Below are 17,193 nucleotides of genomic sequence, written 5' to 3' on the forward strand. Positions count from 1 at the left end.
TGCTCTTACAGCCCACCGGGAACATCTCTTCCAAAGGCCTGTGAAACGCAGTTTCTTTGCAAGCCTGATCTGGCTGAAGTAGGACTTCTGCTCTGGGTGTGCTACATTGCCCTAGAGCTGAAAGGCACTACGTGCAGGCTTCTTTCCAAAGGGAGAGTTGGGCCCCACAGCATCTTGCTTCCAGCTCTTTGGGAAGCTAAGAAACAACTCGCTCTGCAGACCTCTCTTACAGCCAACCGGGAGCATCTCTTGCAAAGGCCTGAGAAATGCAGTTTCTTTGCAGGCCTTATCTCGCTGAGGTAGAACTGCTGCTATGCCGTGTCCTACATCGGCCTAGAGTTGCAAGGCTCAAAGTCCTGCCTTGACTCCTCAAGTGCAGATACGCCCCACAGCGTGGGGCTTCCACCTCTTTGGGCAGCTAAGAAACAACTTGCTCTGCACTGGTGTTTTACAGCCTACAGGGAACGAGTCTTACAAAGGCCTGTGAAACGCAGTTTCTTCCCAGCCCTGATGTGGCTGAAGTAGAACTTCTGCTCTGCCGGGTCCTACATGGCGCTAGAGCTGCAAGGCACAAAGTCCTGCCTTGTTTCCACAAGGGTAGACAAGTCCCTCAGGTCCAGCTTCCAGCTCTTTCGGCAGCTAAGAAACAACTCGCTATGCACAGTGCTCTTACAGCCTACCGGGAACATCTCTTCCAAAGGCCTGTGAAACGCAGTTTCTTTGCAAGCCTGATCTGGCTGAAGTAGGACTTCTGCTCTGGGTGTGCTACATTGCCCTAGAGCTGAAAGGCACTACGTGCAGGCTTCTTTCCAAAGGGCGAGTTGGGCCCCACAGCATCTTGCTTCCAGCTCTTTGGGAAGCTAAGAAACAACTCGCTCTGCACAGTGCTCTTACAGCCTAGCGGGAGCATCTCTTCCAAAGGCCTGTGAAACGCAGTTTCTTTGCAGGCCTGATCTGGCTGAAGTAGGACTTCTGCTCTGTGTGTGCCACATGGCCCTAGAGCTGAAAGGCACAACGTGCAGGCTTCTTTCCAAAGGGCGAGTTGGGCCACAGAGCATCTTGCTTCCAGCTCTTTGGGAAGCGAAGAAACCACTCGCTGTGCACAGTGCTCTTACAGCCTACCTGGAACATCTCTTCCAAAGGCCTGTGAAACGCAGTTTCTTTGCAGGCCTGATCTGGCTGAAGTAGAATTTCTGCTCTGGGTGTGCCACATGGCCCTAGAGCTGAAAGGCACAACATGCAGGCTTCTTTCCAAAGGGCGTGTTGGGCCCCAAAGCCTCTTTCTTCCAGCTCTTTGGGAAGCTAAGAAACAACTCGCTCTGCAGACCTCTCTTACAGCCAACCGTGAGCATCTCTTGCAAAGGCCTGAGAAATGCAGTTTCCTTGCAGGCCTTATCTCGCTGAGGTAGAACTGCTGCTATGCCATGTCCCACATTGGCCTAGAGTTGCAAGGCTCAAAGTCCTGCCTTGACTCCTCAAGGGCAGACAGGCCCCTCAGCGTGGGGATGCCACCTCTTTGGGCAGCTAAGAAACAACTTGCTCTGCACTGGTGTTTTACAGCCTACAGGGAACGAGTCTTACAAAGGCCTGCGAAACGCTGTTTCTTCCCAGCCCTGATGTGGCTGAAGTAGAACATCTGCTCTGCCGGGTCCTACATGGCGCTAGAGCTGCAAGGCACAAAGTCCTGCCTTGTTTCCACAAGGGTAGACAAGTCCCTCAGGTCCAGCTTCCAGCTCTTTCGGCAGCTAAGAAACAACTCGCTCTGCACAGTGCTCTTACAGCCTACCGGGAACATCTCTTACAAAGGCCTGCGAAATGCAGTTTCTTTGCAGGCCTGATCTGGCTGAAGTAGAACTTCTGCTCTGGGTGTGCTACATTGCCCTGGAGCTGAAAGGCACAACGTGCAGGCTTCTTTCCAAAGGGCGAGTTGGGCCCCACAGCATCTTGCTTCCAGCTCTTTGGGAAGCTAAGAAACAACTCGTTCTGCACAGTGCTCTTCCAACCAAGTGAGAACATCTCTTCCAAAGGAATGTGAAACGCAGTTTCTTTTCAGCCCTCATCTGGCTGAAGTAGAACTTCTGCTCTGCCATGTGCAACATGGCCCTAGAGATGCAAGGCACAAAGTCCTGCCTTGTTTCACCAAAGGGAGACTAGTACCTCAGCGTCCAGCTTCCAGCTCTTGGAGCAGCTTTGAAACAGCTTGCTGTGCACAGGGCTCTTCCAGCCTACCGGGAAGATGTCTTACAAAGGCCTGTGAAACGCAGTTTCGTTGCAGGCCTGATCTGGCTGAAGTAGAACTTCTGCTCTGGGTGGGCCACATGGCCCTAGAGCTGAAAGGCACAACGTGCAGGCTTCTTTCCAAAGGGTGAGTTGGGCCCCTCAGCATCTTGCTTCCAGCTCTTTGGGAAGCTAAGAAACAACTCGCTCTGTACAGTGCTCTTACAGCCTAGCGGGAACATCTCTTCCAAAGGCCTGTGAAACGCAGTTTCTTTGCAGGCCTGATCTGGCTGAAGTGGAACTTCTGCTCTGGATGTGCCACATTGACCTAGAGCTGAAAGGCACAACGTGCAGGCTTCTTTCCAAAGGGAGAGTTGGGCCGCAGAGCATCTTGCTTCCAGCTCTTTGGGAAGCTAAGAAAGAACTCGTTCTGCACAGCGCTCTTACAGCCTACCGGGAACATCTCTTACGAAGGCCTGTGAAACGCAGTTTCTTTGCAGTCCTGATGTATCTGAAGTAGAATTCTGCTCCGGGTGTGCTACATAGCCCAAGAGCTGAAAGACACAACGTGCAGTCTCCTATCCAAAGGGCGAGTTGGTCCCCAAAGCATCTTGCTTCCAGCTCTTTGGAAGCTGAGAAACAACTCGCTCTGCACAGTGCTCTTACAGCCTACCGGGAACATCTCTTACAAAGGCCTGTGAAACGCAGTTTCTTTGCAGGCCTGATCTGGCTGAAGTAGAACTTCTGCTCTGGGTGTGCTACATTGCCCTAGAGCTGAAAGGAACAACGTGCAGTCTCAGTTCCAAAGGGCGATTTGGGGCCCAGAGAATCTTGCTTCCATCTCTTTGTGAAGCGAAGAAACAACTCGCTCTGCACAGTGCTCTTACAGCCTACCGGGAACATCTCTTCCAAAGGCCTGTGAAACGCATTTTCTTTGCAGGCCTGATCTGGCTGAAGTAGAACTTCTGCTCTGGGTGTGCCACATGGCCCTAGAGCTGAAAGGCAAAACGTGCAGGCTTTTTTCCAAAGGGTGAGTTGGGCCCCTCAGCATCTTGCTTCCAGCTCTTTGGGAAGCGAAGAAACCACTCGCTCTGCACAGTGCTCTTACAGCCTACCGGGAACATCTCTTCCAAAGGCCTGTGAAACGCAGTTTCTTTGCAGGCCTGATCTGGCTGAAGTAGAATTTCTGCTCTGGGTGTGCCACATGGCCCTAGAGCTGAAAGGCACAACATGCTGGCTTCTTTCCAAAGGGCGTGTTGGGCCCCAAAGCCTCTTTCTTCCAGCTCTTTGGGAAGCTAAGAAACAACTCGCTCTGCAGACCTCTCTTACAGCCAACCGGGAGCATCTCTTGCAAAGGCCTGAGAAATGCAGTTTCTTTGCAGGCCTTATCTCGCTGAGGTAGAACTGCTGCTATGCCGTGTCCCACATTGGCCTAGAGTTGCAAGGCTCAAAGTCCTGCCTTGACTCCTCAAGGGCAGTCAGGCCCCTCAGCGTGGGGAGTCCACCTCTTTGGGCAGCTAAGAAACAACTTGCTCTGCACTGGTGTTTTACAGCCTACAGGGAACGAGTCTTACAAAGGCCTGCGAAACGCTGTTTCTTCCCAGCCCTGATGTGGCTGAAGTAGAACTTCTGCTCTGCCGGGTCCTACATGGCGCTAGAGCTGCAAGGCACAAAGTCCTGCCTTGTTTCCACAAGGGTAGACAAGTCCCTCAGGTCCAGCTTCCAGCTGTTTCGGCAGCTAAGAAACAACTCGCTCTGCACAGTGCTCTTACAGCCTACCGGGAACATCTCTTACAAAGGCCTGTGAAACGCAGTTTCTTTGCAGGCCTGATCTGGCTGAAGTAGAACTTCTGCTCTGGGTGTGCTACGTTGCCCGGGAGCTGAAAGGCACAATCCGCAGGCTTCTTTCCAAAGGGCGAGTTGGGCCCCACAGCATCTTCCTTCCAGCTCTTTGGGAAGCTAAGAAACAACTGGCTCTGCAGACCTCTCTTACAGCCAACTGGGAGCATCTCTTGCAAAGGCCTGAGAAATGCAGTTTCTTTGCAGACCTTATCTCGCTGAGGTAGAACTGCTGCTATGCCATAGCCTACCTTGGCCTAGAGTTGCAAGGCTCAAAGTCCTGCCTTGACTCCTCAAGGGCAGACAGGCCCCACAGCGTGGGGCTTCCACCTCTTTAGGCCGCTAAGAAACAACTTGCTCTGCACTGGTGGTTTACAGCCTACAGGGAACGAGTCTTACAAAGGCCTGTGAAATGCAGTTTATTCCAAGCCCTCATGTGGCTGAAGTAGAACTTCTGCTCTGCCGGGTCCTACATGGCGCTAGATCTGCAAGGCGCAAAGTCCTGCCTTGATTCCACAAGGGTAGACAAGTCCCTCAGGTCCAACATCCAGCTCTTTCGGCAGCTAAGAAACAACTCGCTCTGCATAGGGCTCCTACAGCCTACCGGGAACATGTCTTACAAAGGACTGCGAAACACAGTTTCTTTGCAGGCCTGATCTGGCTGAAGTAAGTCTTCTGGTCTGGGTGTGCTACTTTGCCCTAGAGCTGAAAGGCACAACGTGCAGGCTTCTTTCCAAAGGGCGAGTTGGGCCCCACAGCATCTTGCTTCCAGCTCTTGGGGAACCTAAGAAACAACTCGCTCTGCACAGTGCTCTTACAGCCTAGTGGGAACTTCTCTTCCAAAGGCCCGTGAAACGCAGTTTCTTTGAAGGCCTGATCTGGCTGATGTAGGACTTCTTGTCTGGGTGTGCTACTTTGCCCTAGAGCTGAAAGGCACAACGTGCAGGCTTCTTTCCAAAGGGCGAGTTGGGCCCCACAGCATCTTGCTTCCAGCTCTTTGGGAAGCTAAGAAACCACTCGCTCTGCAGAGTGCTCTTACGGCCAACCGGGAACATCTCTTCCAAAGGCCTGTGAAACGCAGTTTCTTTGCAGGCCTGATCTGGCTGAAGTAGGACTTCTGCTCTCCGTGTGCTACTTTGCCCTAGAGCTGAAAGGCGCAACGTGCAGGCTACTTTCCAAAGGGCGAGTTGGGCCCCACAGCATCTTGCTTCCAGCTCTTTGGGAAGCTAAGAAACAACTCGCTCTGCACAGTGCTCTTACAGCCTACCGGGAACATCTCTTCCAAAGGCCTGTGAAACGCAGTTTCTTCCCAGCCCTGATCAGGCTGAAGTAGAACTTCTGCTCTGCCGGGTCCTACATGGCGCTAGAGCTGCAAGGCACAAAGTCTTGCCTTGTTTCCGCAAGGGTAGACAAGTCACTCAGGTCCAGATTCCAGCTCTTTCGGCAGCTAAGAAACAACTCGCTCTGTACAGTGCTCTTACAGCCCACCGGGAACATCTCTTCCAAAGGCCTGTGAAACGCAGTTTCTTTGCAAGCCTGATCTGGCTGAAGTAGGACTTCTGCTCTGGGTGTGCTACATTGCCCTAGAGCTGAAAGGCACTACGTGCAGGCTTCTTTCCAAAGGGAGAGTTGGGCCCCACAGCATCTTGCTTCCAGCTCTTTGGGAAGCTAAGAAACAACTCGCTCTGCACAGTGCTCTTACACACTACCGGGAACATCTCTTCCAAAGGCCTGTGAACCGCAGTTTCTTTGCAGGCCTGATCTGGCTGAAGTAGAACTTCTACTCTGGGTGTGCCACATGGCCCTAGAGCTGAAAGGCACAACGTGCAGGCTTCTTTCCAAAGGGCGTGTTGGGCCCCAAAGCCTCTTGCTTCCAGCTCTTTGGGAAGCTAAGAAACAACTCGCTCTGCAGACCTCTCTTACAGCCAACCGGGAGCATCTCTTGCAAAGGCCTGAGAAATGCAGTTTCTTTGCAGGCCTTATCTCGCTGAGGTAGAACTGCTGCTATGCCGTGTCCTACATCGGCCTAGAGTTGCAAGGCTCAAAGTCCTGCCTTGACTCCTCAAGTGCAGATACGCCCCACAGCGTGGGGCTTCCACCTCTTTGGGCAGCTAAGAAACAACTTGCTCTGCACTGGTGTTTTACAGCCTACAGGGAACGAGTCTTACAAAGGCCTGTGAAACGCAGTTTCTTCCCAGCCCTGATGTGGCTGAAGTAGAACTTCTGCTCTGCCGGGTCCTACATGGCGCTAGAGCTGCAAGGCACAAAGTCCTGCCTTGTTTCCACAAGGGTAGACAAGTCCCTCAGGTCCAGCTTCCAGCTCTTTCGGCAGCTAAGAAACAACTCGCTATGCACAGTGCTCTTACAGCCTACCGGGAACATCTCTTCCAAAGGCCTGTGAAACGCAGTTTCTTTGCAAGCCTGATCTGGCTGAAGTAGGACTTCTGCTCTGGGTGTGCTACATTGCCCTAGAGCTGAAAGGCACTACGTGCAGGCTTCTTTCCAAAGGGCGAGTTGGGCCCCACAGCATCTTGCTTCCAGCTCTTTGGGAAGCTAAGAAACAACTCGCTCTGCACAGTGCTCTTACAGCCTAGCGGGAGCATCTCTTCCAAAGGCCTGTGAAACGCAGTTTCTTTGCAGGCCTGATCTGGCTGAAGTAGGACTTCTGCTCTGTGTGTGCCACATGGCCCTAGAGCTGAAAGGCACAACGTGCAGGCTTCTTTCCAAAGGGCGAGTTGGGCCACAGAGCATCTTGCTTCCAGCTCTTTGGGAAGCGAAGAAACCACTCGCTGTGCACAGTGCTCTTACAGCCTACCTGGAACATCTCTTCCAAAGGCCTGTGAAACGCAGTTTCTTTGCAGGCCTGATCTGGCTGAAGTAGAATTTCTGCTCTGGGTGTGCCACATGGCCCTAGAGCTGAAAGGCACAACATGCAGGCTTCTTTCCAAAGGGCGTGTTGGGCCCCAAAGCCTCTTTCTTCCAGCTCTTTGGGAAGCTAAGAAACAACTCGCTCTGCAGACCTCTCTTACAGCCAACCGTGAGCATCTCTTGCAAAGGCCTGAGAAATGCAGTTTCCTTGCAGGCCTTATCTCGCTGAGGTAGAACTGCTGCTATGCCATGTCCCACATTGGCCTAGAGTTGCAAGGCTCAAAGTCCTGCCTTGACTCCTCAAGGGCAGACAGGCCCCTCAGCGTGGGGATGCCACCTCTTTGGGCAGCTAAGAAACAACTTGCTCTGCACTGGTGTTTTACAGCCTACAGGGAACGAGTCTTACAAAGGCCTGCGAAACGCTGTTTCTTCCCAGCCCTGATGTGGCTGAAGTAGAACATCTGCTCTGCCGGGTCCTACATGGCGCTAGAGCTGCAAGGCACAAAGTCCTGCCTTGTTTCCACAAGGGTAGACAAGTCCCTCAGGTCCAGCTTCCAGCTCTTTCGGCAGCTAAGAAACAACTCGCTCTGCACAGTGCTCTTACAGCCTACCGGGAACATCTCTTACAAAGGCCTGCGAAATGCAGTTTCTTTGCAGGCCTGATCTGGCTGAAGTAGAACTTCTGCTCTGGGTGTGCTACATTGCCCTGGAGCTGAAAGGCACAACGTGCAGGCTTCTTTCCAAAGGGCGAGTTGGGCCCCACAGCATCTTGCTTCCAGCTCTTTGGGAAGCTAAGAAACAACTCGTTCTGCACAGTGCTCTTCCAACCAAGTGAGAACATCTCTTCCAAAGGAATGTGAAACGCAGTTTCTTTTCAGCCCTCATCTGGCTGAAGTAGAACTTCTGCTCTGCCATGTGCAACATGGCCCTAGAGATGCAAGGCACAAAGTCCTGCCTTGTTTCACCAAAGGGAGACTAGTACCTCAGCGTCCAGCTTCCAGCTCTTGGAGCAGCTTTGAAACAGCTTGCTGTGCACAGGGCTCTTCCAGCCTACCGGGAAGATGTCTTACAAAGGCCTGTGAAACGCAGTTTCGTTGCAGGCCTGATCTGGCTGAAGTAGAACTTCTGCTCTGGGTGGGCCACATGGCCCTAGAGCTGAAAGGCACAACGTGCAGGCTTCTTTCCAAAGGGTGAGTTGGGCCCCTCAGCATCTTGCTTCCAGCTCTTTGGGAAGCTAAGAAACAACTCGCTCTGTACAGTGCTCTTACAGCCTAGCGGGAACATCTCTTCCAAAGGCCTGTGAAACGCAGTTTCTTTGCAGGCCTGATCTGGCTGAAGTGGAACTTCTGCTCTGGATGTGCCACATTGACCTAGAGCTGAAAGGCACAACGTGCAGGCTTCTTTCCAAAGGGAGAGTTGGGCCGCAGAGCATCTTGCTTCCAGCTCTTTGGGAAGCTAAGAAAGAACTCGCTCTGCACAGCGCTCTTACAGCCTACCGGGAACATCTCTTACGAAGGCCTGTGAAACGCAGTTTCTTTGCAGTCCTGATGTATCTGAAGTAGAATTCTGCTCCGGGTGTGCTACATAGCCCAAGAGCTGAAAGACACAACGTGCAGTCTCCTATCCAAAGGGCGAGTTGGTCCCCAAAGCATCTTGCTTCCAGCTCTTTGGAAGCTGAGAAACAACTCGCTCTGCACAGTGCTCTTACAGCCTACCGGGAACATCTCTTACAAAGGCCTGTGAAACGCAGTTTCTTTGCAGGCCTGATCTGGCTGAAGTAGAACTTCTGCTCTGGGTGTGCTACATTGCCCTAGAGCTGAAAGGAACAACGTGCAGTCTCAGTTCCAAAGGGCGATTTGGGGCCCAGAGAATCTTGCTTCCATCTCTTTGTGAAGCGAAGAAACAACTCGCTCTGCACAGTGCTCTTACAGCCTACCGGGAACATCTCTTCCAAAGGCCTGTGAAACGCAGTTTCTTTGCAGGCCTGATCTGGCTGAAGTAGAACTTCTGCTCTGGGTGTGCCACATGGCCCTGAGCTGAAAGGCAAAACGTGCAGGCTTTTTTCCAAAGGGTGAGTTGGGCCCCTCAGCATCTTGCTTCCAGCTCTTTGGGAAGCGAAGAAACCACTCGCTCTGCACAGTGCTCTTACAGCCTACCGGGAACATCTCTTCCAAAGGCCTGTGAAACGCAGTTTCTTTGCAGGCCTGATCTGGCTGAAGTAGAATTTCTGCTCTGGGTGTGCCACATGGCCCTAGAGCTGAAAGGCACAACATGCTGGCTTCTTTCCAAAGGGCGTGTTGGGCCCCAAAGCCTCTTTCTTCCAGCTCTTTGGGAAGCTAAGAAACAACTCGCTCTGCAGACCTCTCTTACAGCCAACCGGGAGCATCTCTTGCAAAGGCCTGAGAAATGCAGTTTCTTTGCAGGCCTTATCTCGCTGAGGTAGAACTGCTGCTATGCCGTGTCCCACATTGGCCTAGAGTTGCAAGGCTCAAAGTCCTGCCTTGACTCCTCAAGGGCAGTCAGGCCCCTCAGCGTGGGGAGTCCACCTCTTTGGGCAGCTAAGAAACAACTTGCTCTGCACTGGTGTTTTACAGCCTACAGGGAACGAGTCTTACAAAGGCCTGCGAAACGCTGTTTCTTCCCAGCCCTGATGTGGCTGAAGTAGAACTTCTGCTCTGCCGGGTCCTACATGGCGCTAGAGCTGCAAGGCACAAAGTCCTGCCTTGTTTCCACAAGGGTAGACAAGTCCCTCAGGTCCAGCTTCCAGCTGTTTCGGCAGCTAAGAAACAACTCGCTCTGCACAGTGCTCTTACAGCCTACCGGGAACATCTCTTACAAAGGCCTGTGAAACGCAGTTTCTTTGCAGGCCTGATCTGGCTGAAGTAGAACTTCTGCTCTGGGTGTGCTACGTTGCCCGGGAGCTGAAAGGCACAATCCGCAGGCTTCTTTCCAAAGGGCGAGTTGGGCCCCACAGCATCTTCCTTCCAGCTCTTTGGGAAGCTAAGAAACAACTGGCTCTGCAGACCTCTCTTACAGCCAACTGGTAGCATCTCTTGCAAAGGCCTGAGAAATGCAGTTTCTTTGCAGACCTTATCTCGCTGAGGTAGAACTGCTGCTATGCCATAGCCTACCTTGGCCTAGAGTTGCAAGGCTCAAAGTCCTGCCTTGACTCCTCAAGGGCAGACAGGCCCCACAGCGTGGGGCTTCCACCTCTTTAGGCCGCTAAGAAACAACTTGCTCTGCACTGGTGGTTTACAGCCTACAGGGAACGAGTCTTACAAAGGCCTGTGAAATGCAGTTTATTCCAAGCCCTCATGTGGCTGAAGTAGAACTTCTGCTCTGCCGGGTCCTACATGGCGCTAGATCTGCAAGGCGCAAAGTCCTGCCTTGATTCCACAAGGGTAGACAAGTCCCTCAGGTCCAACATCCAGCTCTTTCGGCAGCTAAGAAACAACTCGCTCTGCATAGGGCTCCTACAGCCTACCGGGAACATGTCTTACAAAGGACTGCGAAACACAGTTTCTTTGCAGGCCTGATCTGGCTGAAGTAAGTCTTCTGGTCTGGGTGTGCTACTTTGCCCTAGAGCTGAAAGGCACAACGTGCAGGCTTCTTTCCAAAGGGCGAGTTGGGCCCCACAGCATCTTGCTTCCAGCTCTTGGGGAACCTAAGAAACAACTCGCTCTGCACAGTGCTCTTACAGCCTAGTGGGAACATCTCTTCCAAACGCCCGTGAAATGCAGTTTCTTTGAAGGCCTGATCTGGCTGATGTAGGACTTCTTGTCTGGGTGTGCTACTTTGCCCTAGAGCTGAAAGGCACAACGTGCAGGTTTCTTTCCAAAGGGCGAGTTGGGCCCCACAGCATCTTGCTTCCAGCTCTTTGGGAAGCTAAGAAACCACTCGCTCTGCAGAGTGCTCTTACGGCCAACCGGGAACATCTCTTCCAAAGGCCTGTGAAACGCAGTTTCTTTGCAGGCCTGATCTGCCTGAAGTAGGACTTCTGCTCTCCGTGTGCTACTTTGCCCTAGAGCTGAAAGGCGCAAGGTGCAGGCTACTTTCCAAAGGGCGAGTTGGGCCCCACAGCATCTTGCTTCCAGCTCTTTGGGAAGCGAAGAAACAACTCGCTCTGCACAGTGCTCTTACAGCCTACCGGGAACATCTCTTCCAAAGGCCTGTGAAACGCAGTTTCTTCCCAGCCCTGATCAGGCTGAAGTAGAACTTCTGCTCTGCCGGGTCCTACATGGCGCTAGAGCTGCAAGGCACAAAGTCTTGCCTTGTTTCCGCAAGGGTAGACAAGTCACTCAGGTCCAGATTCCAGCTCTTTCGGCAGCTAAGAAACAACTCGCTCTGTACAGTGCTCTTACAGCCCACCGGGAACATCTCTTCCAAAGGCCTGTGAAACGCAGTTTCTTTGCAAGCCTGATCTGGCTGAAGTAGGACTTCTGCTCTGGGTGTGCTACATTGCCCTAGAGCTGAAAGGCACTACGTGCAGGCTTCTTTCCAAAGGGAGAGTTGGGCCCCACAGCATCTTGCTTCCAGCTCTTTGGGAAGCTAAGAAACAACTCGCTCTGCACAGTGCTCTTACACACTACCGGGAACATCTCTTCCAAAGGCCTGTGAACCGCAGTTTCTTTGCAGGCCTGATCTGGCTGAAGTAGAACTTCTACTCTGGGTGTGCCACATGGCCCTAGAGCTGAAAGGCACAACGTGCAGGCTTCTTTCCAAAGGGCGTGTTGGGCCCCAAAGCCTCTTGCTTCCAGCTCTTTGGGAAGCTAAGAAACAACTCGCTCTGCAGACCTCTCTTACAGCCAACCGGGAGCATCTCTTGCAAAGGCCTGAGAAATGCAGTTTCTTTGCAGGCCTTATCTCGCTGAGGTAGAACTGCTGCTATGCCGTGTCCTACATCGGCCTAGAGTTGCAAGGCTCAAAGTCCTGCCTTGACTCCTCAAGTGCAGATACGCCCCACAGCGTGGGGCTTCCACCTCTTTGGGCAGCTAAGAAACAACTTGCTCTGCACTGGTGTTTTACAGCCTACAGGGAACGAGTCTTACAAAGGCCTGTGAAACGCAGTTTCTTCCCAGCCCTGATGTGGCTGAAGTAGAACTTCTGCTCTGCCGGGTCCTACATGGCGCTAGAGCTGCAAGGCACAAAGTCCTGCCTTGTTTCCACAAGGGTAGACAAGTCCCTCAGGTCCAGCTTCCAGCTCTTTCGGCAGCTAAGAAACAACTCGCTATGCACAGTGCTCTTACAGCCTACCGGGAACATCTCTTCCAAAGGCCTGTGAAACGCAGTTTCTTTGCAAGCCTGATCTGGCTGAAGTAGGACTTCTGCTCTGGGTGTGCTACATTGCCCTAGAGCTGAAAGGCACTACGTGCAGGCTTCTTTCCAAAGGGCGAGTTGGGCCCCACAGCATCTTGCTTCCAGCTCTTTGGGAAGCTAAGAAACAACTCGCTCTGCACAGTGCTCTTACAGCCTAGCGGGAGCATCTCTTCCAAAGGCCTGTGAAACGCAGTTTCTTTGCAGGCCTGATCTGGCTGAAGTAGGACTTCTGCTCTGTGTGTGCCACATGGCCCTAGAGCTGAAAGGCACAACGTGCAGGCTTCTTTCCAAAGGGCGAGTTGGGCCACAGAGCATCTTGCTTCCAGCTCTTTGGGAAGCGAAGAAACCACTCGCTGTGCACAGTGCTCTTACAGCCTACCTGGAACATCTCTTCCAAAGGCCTGTGAAACGCAGTTTCTTTGCAGGCCTGATCTGGCTGAAGTAGAATTTCTGCTCTGGGTGTGCCACATGGCCCTAGAGCTGAAAGGCACAACATGCAGGCTTCTTTCCAAAGGGCGTGTTGGGCCCCAAAGCCTCTTTCTTCCAGCTCTTTGGGAAGCTAAGAAACAACTCGCTCTGCAGACCTCTCTTACAGCCAACCGTGAGCATCTCTTGCAAAGGCCTGAGAAATGCAGTTTCCTTGCAGGCCTTATCTCGCTGAGGTAGAACTGCTGCTATGCCATGTCCCACATTGGCCTAGAGTTGCAAGGCTCAAAGTCCTGCCTTGACTCCTCAAGGGCAGACAGGCCCCTCAGCGTGGGGATGCCACCTCTTTGGGCAGCTAAGAAACAACTTGCTCTGCACTGGTGTTTTACAGCCTACAGGGAACGAGTCTTACAAAGGCCTGCGAAACGCTGTTTCTTCCCAGCCCTGATGTGGCTGAAGTAGAACATCTGCTCTGCCGGGTCCTACATGGCGCTAGAGCTGCAAGGCACAAAGTCCTGCCTTGTTTCCACAAGGGTAGACAAGTCCCTCAGGTCCAGCTTCCAGCTCTTTCGGCAGCTAAGAAACAACTCGCTCTGCACAGTGCTCTTACAGCCTACCGGGAACATCTCTTACAAAGGCCTGCGAAATGCAGTTTCTTTGCAGGCCTGATCTGGCTGAAGTAGAACTTCTGCTCTGGGTGTGCTACATTGCCCTGGAGCTGAAAGGCACAACGTGCAGGCTTCTTTCCAAAGGGCGAGTTGGGCCCCACAGCATCTTGCTTCCAGCTCTTTGGGAAGCTAAGAAACAACTCGTTCTGCACAGTGCTCTTCCAACCAAGTGAGAACATCTCTTCCAAAGGAATGTGAAACGCAGTTTCTTTTCAGCCCTCATCTGGCTGAAGTAGAACTTCTGCTCTGCCATGTGCAACATGGCCCTAGAGATGCAAGGCACAAAGTCCTGCCTTGTTTCACCAAAGGGAGACTAGTACCTCAGCGTCCAGCTTCCAGCTCTTGGAGCAGCTTTGAAACAGCTTGCTGTGCACAGGGCTCTTCCAGCCTACCGGGAAGATGTCTTACAAAGGCCTGTGAAACGCAGTTTCGTTGCAGGCCTGATCTGGCTGAAGTAGAACTTCTGCTCTGGGTGGGCCACATGGCCCTAGAGCTGAAAGGCACAACGTGCAGGCTTCTTTCCAAAGGGTGAGTTGGGCCCCTCAGCATCTTGCTTCCAGCTCTTTGGGAAGCTAAGAAACAACTCGCTCTGTACAGTGCTCTTACAGCCTAGCGGGAACATCTCTTCCAAAGGCCTGTGAAACGCAGTTTCTTTGCAGGCCTGATCTGGCTGAAGTGGAACTTCTGCTCTGGATGTGCCACATTGACCTAGAGCTGAAAGGCACAACGTGCAGGCTTCTTTCCAAAGGGAGAGTTGGGCCGCAGAGCATCTTGCTTCCAGCTCTTTGGGAAGCTAAGAAAGAACTCGCTCTGCACAGCGCTCTTACAGCCTACCGGGAACATCTCTTACGAAGGCCTGTGAAACGCAGTTTCTTTGCAGTCCTGATGTATCTGAAGTAGAATTCTGCTCCGGGTGTGCTACATAGCCCAAGAGCTGAAAGACACAACGTGCAGTCTCCTATCCAAAGGGCGAGTTGGTCCCCAAAGCATCTTGCTTCCAGCTCTTTGGAAGCTGAGAAACAACTCGCTCTGCACAGTGCTCTTACAGCCTACCGGGAACATCTCTTACAAAGGCCTGTGAAACGCAGTTTCTTTGCAGGCCTGATCTGGCTGAAGTAGAACTTCTGCTCTGGGTGTGCTACATTGCCCTAGAGCTGAAAGGAACAACGTGCAGTCTCAGTTCCAAAGGGCGATTTGGGGCCCAGAGAATCTTGCTTCCATCTCTTTGTGAAGCGAAGAAACAACTCGCTCTGCACAGTGCTCTTACAGCCTACCGGGAACATCTCTTCCAAAGGCCTGTGAAACGCATTTTCTTTGCAGGCCTGATCTGGCTGAAGTAGAACTTCTGCTCTGGGTGTGCCACATGGCCCTAGAGCTGAAAGGCAAAACGTGCAGGCTTTTTTCCAAAGGGTGAGTTGGGCCCCTCAGCATCTTGCTTCCAGCTCTTTGGGAAGCGAAGAAACCACTCGCTCTGCACAGTGCTCTTACAGCCTACCGGGAACATCTCTTCCAAAGGCCTGTGAAACGCAGTTTCTTTGCAGGCCTGATCTGGCTGAAGTAGAATTTCTGCTCTGGGTGTGCCACATTGCCCTAGAGCTGAAAGGCGCAACGTGCAGGCTTCCTTCCAAAGGGCGTGTTGGACCCCAAAGCCTCTTTCTTCCAGCTCTTTGGGAAGCTAAGAAACAACTCGCTCTGCAGACCTCTCTTACAGCCAACCGGGAGCATCTCTTGCAAAGGCCTGAGAAATGCAGTTTCTTTGCAGGCCTTATCTCGCTGAGGTAGAACTGCTGCTATGCCGTGTCCCACATTGGCCTAGAGTTGCAAGGCTCAAAGTCCTGCCTTGACTCCTCAAGGGCAGTCAGGCCCCTCAGCGTGGGGAGTCCACCTCTTTGGGCAGCTAAGAAACAACTTGCTCTGCACTGGTGTTTTACAGCCTACAGGGAACGAGTCTTACAAAGGCCTGCGAAACGCTGTTTCTTCCCAGCCCTGATGTGGCTGAAGTAGAACTTCTGCTCTGCCGGGTCCTACATGGCGCTAGAGCTGCAAGGCACAAAGTCCTGCCTTGTTTCCACAAGGGTAGACAAGTCCCTCAGGTCCAGCTTCCAGCTCTTTCGGCAGCTAAGAAACAACTCGCTCTGCACAGTGCTCTTACAGCCTACCGGGAACATCTCTTCCAAAGGCCTGTGAAACGCAGTTTCTTTGCAGGCCTGATCTGGCTGAAGTAGAACTTCTGCTCTGGGTGTGCTACGTTGCCCTGGAGCTGAAAGGCACAATCCGCAGGCTTCTTTCCAAAGGGCGAGTTGGGCCCCACAGCATCTTCCTTCCAGCTCTTTGGGAAGCTAAGAAACAACTGGCTCTGCAGACCTCTCTTACAGCCAACTGGGAGCATCTCTTGCAAAGGCCTGAGAAATGCAGTTTCTTTGCAGACCTTATCTCGCTGAGGTAGAACTGCTGCTATGCCATATCCTACCTTGGCCTAGAGTTGCAAGGCTCAAAGTCCTGCCTTGACTCCTCAAGGGCAGACAGGCCCCACAGCGTGGGGCTTCCACCTCTTTAGGCCGCTAAGAAACAACTTGCTCTGCACTGGTGGTTTACAGCCTACAGGGAACGAGTCTTACAAAGGCCTGTGAAATGCAGTTTATTCCAAGCCCTCATGTGGCTGAAGTAGAACTTCTGCTCTGCCGGGTCCTACATGGCGCTAGATCTGCAAGGCGCAAAGTCCTGCCTTGATTCCACAAGGGTAGACAAGTACCTCAGGTCCAACATCCAGCTCTTTCGGCAGCTAAGAAACAACTCGCTCTGCATAGGGCTCCTACAGCCTACCGGGAACATGTCTTACAAAGGACTGCGAAACACAGTTTCTTTGCAGGCCTGATCTGGCTGAAGTAGGACTTCTGCTCTGGGTGTGCTACTTTGCCCTAGAGCTGAAAGGCACAACGTGCAGGCTTCTTTCCAAAGGGCGAGTTGGGCCCCACAGCATCTTGCTTCCAGCTCTTGGGGAACCTAAGAAACAACTCGCTCTGCACAGTGCTCTTACAGCCTAGTGGGAACATCTCTTCCAAACGCCCGTGAAATGCAGTTTCTTTGAAGGCCTGATCTGGCTGATGTAGGACTTCTTGTCTGGGTGTGCTACTTTGCCCTAGAGCTGAAAGGCACAACGTGCAGGTTTCTTTCCAAAGGGCGAGTTGGGCCCCACAGCATCTTGCTTCCAGCTCTTTGGGAAGCTAAGAAACCACTCGCTCTGCAGAGTGCTCTTACGGCCAACCGGGAACATCTCTTCCAAAGGCCTGTGAAACGCAGTTTCTTTGCAGGCCTGATCTGCCTGAAGTAGGACTTCTGCTCTCCGTGTGCTACTTTGCCCTAGAGCTGAAAGGCGCAACGTGCAGGCTACTTTCCAAAGGGCGAGTTGGGCCCCACAGCATCTTGCTTCCAGCTCTTTGGGAAGCGAAGAAACAACTCGCTCTGCACAGTGCTCTTACAGCCTACCGGGAACATCTCTTCCAAAGGCCTGTGAAACGCAGTTTCTTCCCAGCCCTGATCAGGCTGAAGTAGAACTTCTGCTCTGCCGGGTCCTACATGGCGCTAGAGCTGCAAGGCACAAAGTCTTGCCTTGTTTCCGCAAGGGTAGACAAGTCCCTCAGGTCCAGATTCCAGCTCTTTCGGCAGCTAAGAAACAACTCGGTCTGCACAGTGCTCTTACAGCCTACCGGGAACATCTCTTCCAAAGGCCTGTGAAACGCAGTTTCTTTGCAAGCCTGATCTGGCTGAAGTAGGACTTCTGCTCTGGGTGTGCTACATTGCCCTAGAGCTGAAAGGCACTACGTGCAGGGTTCTTTCCAAAGGGCGAGTTGGGCCCCAC

The sequence above is a fragment of the Equus caballus genome, chromosome 27, assembly GCF_041296265.1.
Source record: "Equus caballus isolate H_3958 breed thoroughbred chromosome 27, TB-T2T, whole genome shotgun sequence".
Lineage (NCBI taxonomy): Eukaryota > Metazoa > Chordata > Mammalia > Perissodactyla > Equidae > Equus > Equus caballus.